At 41.3% G+C, this 2,589-nt stretch overlaps 1 pseudogene; it reads left to right on the top strand.

Moving 5' to 3' along the window:
- The first annotated feature begins 1,355 nt into the window (after positions 1 to 1,355).
- The window catches only part of LOC119408312, a 24,850-nt pseudogene continuing 23,616 nt past the window's right edge, over positions 1,356 to 2,589 (top strand).

Here is a 2,589-nt window from a genome sequence, read left to right as displayed (position 1 = left end):
TTGTGTTTAGTTTTTTCTTTTATTGTCATGTTTTTAAATTAAATTAATAAAATAAAATAAATAAAAAAGGAATTGTTTTTGTTTATCTCTGCTTGACTGATCCAGTGTGGAATGGATGGGGTGGGAGGGTTGGTTTTTTTTTGTATTTTGGTATTTTGTTATTATGTTCTGTTTAAAAGCAAAAATAAAATGAATAAATAAACTTTGTTAAAAAAAAATGTTTGTGTACCAAAATAGACTTATCAATTAATGTGTTATGTCTGTTCTGCAGGACGCTAATCTTAGCCATATTACCACTGCTGTTTTAGCAGTCGGGCTGCACTGTTGCTGTTGTATTCACTGTTGCTCTGTTTGATCAGAATCCATAGGGATTGTTCTGTCAGACCATGTTAAGTCAACTCTGGACAGGCTACACACACTGGTGAATGTGCGGAGATGGGGCAGGAGGTGAGGAAGAGAGAAATGATGAGGAGCAATAGGATATAGGGACATAACAGAGACATGAAGGTATTAAAAGTGTATAAACTGCTCTATGTTGCTACTTGTTTTTGTTTTATGCCATGTACATGTCAAAAAATACAAAAGTTAGAATCAGCTAAATTACAACTCTGGACAGGAAAAACAAATGTCAGTGTGAAGTGTGAAAGTGGACTGCAGGAGGACAGAGTGAGTCAGAAAGAAAATGATGCTGGCAGTGAGAAAAATAAAGGGGGCAGAGGAGAAAAAGTGGGAAAAAGCAACAGATGGAAAGTGTAAACAGTGCCACAACTCGTTAAATATATGTAACAGATGCATTAGTTTTATTTATGTCAATGTTATTTTTAAACAAGATGTGAAAAGGACAATACATCATTCATTCTTAACAATAATCAATGACAGATAAAAATTAAACAGTAATTATCTCTTTACAGTGGCAACTAACAGAATTTATTAGGAGACAAATAAACACTGCCTTGTAAACTGATGTGATAGAAATGGGTATAATCCATTCATTTGTAGTGCTTGCAGCCAATTCCTCAATCTTAGGGTGCATTCACACCAGCCCTGTTAAGTCCGCTTTAATCGAACTCTAGCTCGTTTTCCTAGAAAGTCCGGTTCGTTTGGGGAGGTGTGAACGCGCCATCAAACTCTGTCATGGAACAAAAAGGTGAACTCTGGCCCGGGCTAAAACCTAGGTCTTGGTCCGGTAGAAGAGAACTCCAGCGCAGTTTGAGTACAGTGTGAATGCAATCAGACCGGGCCCTGCTCCGCCAGCAGTAAGTGGAACTACAATGAGAACAGGAAGTGGACTACAACGCAGGCCATTCTGGGTAAATATCACCAAAACAAACGCGCGTTAACATTAGCGGGAGAAAATGTCTCGTGGTCAGACGTGGAGTGACGAGGAGATAAAGGCCCTCATACAAGTATGGTCAGACGAAAGTATTTTTCAGTTACTTGTCACAACTCACAAGAACAACAAGGTTTACAGGCTAATTAGTTTTAAAATGGAGAAGTTGGGATTCCAGTGCACAGTGAACAGTGCTGCAACAAGGTAAAAAAAACTTTGCCAACAATACATAAAAGTACGTGACATGCTCAGGAAAAGTGGCAGTTTAGGAGATACCAAGGACAAGTTTCCTTGGTACGATGAACTAGATGTTCTTGGCACTCAACCCACGAGCAGCCCACAACATGTTCTGGAGTCCTACCAAGCAGAGACTCCGCCGCCATCCACCCTGGCACAGAGCGACTCCAAATCCACAGAGATGGCTCAGGACTCAGAAAAAAGTGGTAAGTGGGTGACTATACTATGTAATAATCCTTGAGCAGAACTATTTCAATATTGACATTATGTTTCATTTTAAAGTGAGCAGTTACATCTTGCCAGTTTGTGTTTATTTGCCACAATTTATTATGAATAGATAAGCAAATATGTATCATTCCAGTGTATAACTGTGGTAACGTGTATGTAACATCTTAATCATGCAGATAAAAGTGCCACCGACTGTGAAGTTGAAGAGGCAGCCACCACAAGCTGCTGGATGAAGAAAGGGTAACCAAGGGAAACCAAGGCTGGGTGTACCTGGGGCTCAGAAAAGAAAGAAAAAGACAAAGGCTGACAGGTTTGAGAAATTAGTTGAGAGCTACATGGATGACCAGAGAAAAAGAGATGAGGATGAATGCAAAAGAATGATGCAGGAGTCTGCGTCTTTTGAGAACTTCTTAAAAATGCAGCAGCAAGCTGAAGAAAGACATTTTCAGTTAATACAAGAGCAGCAGAGGGCCAACAGCCAGATGTTCTTTCAGATGATGTCTACTTTTCTTCATGCTGCAATGCCCCAAACGGTGACACCACCTACCACACAGCAGTGGATGCCTCCTACTCCAGTCAGGACCCCTGTGGCCCACTGCATCCTCTCACCAGCCCCCCGCACATACTCACCACCAGCATAATATACCAACTACCCACCACACTGCATCCTCTCACCAGCCCCACACACATACCACCAGCACAATATACCAACTACCCACCACACTACATCCTCTCACCAGCCCCCCGCACATACCACCAGCACAATATACCAACTACCCACCACACTACATCCT

Source organism: Nematolebias whitei, chromosome 4 (genome assembly GCF_014905685.2).
Source record: "Nematolebias whitei isolate Nwh7 chromosome 4, NemWhi1, whole genome shotgun sequence".
In the NCBI taxonomy this organism is placed as follows: Eukaryota; Metazoa; Chordata; class Actinopteri; order Cyprinodontiformes; family Rivulidae; genus Nematolebias; species Nematolebias whitei.
This window is presented reverse-complemented; position numbering and strand designations above follow the sequence as displayed.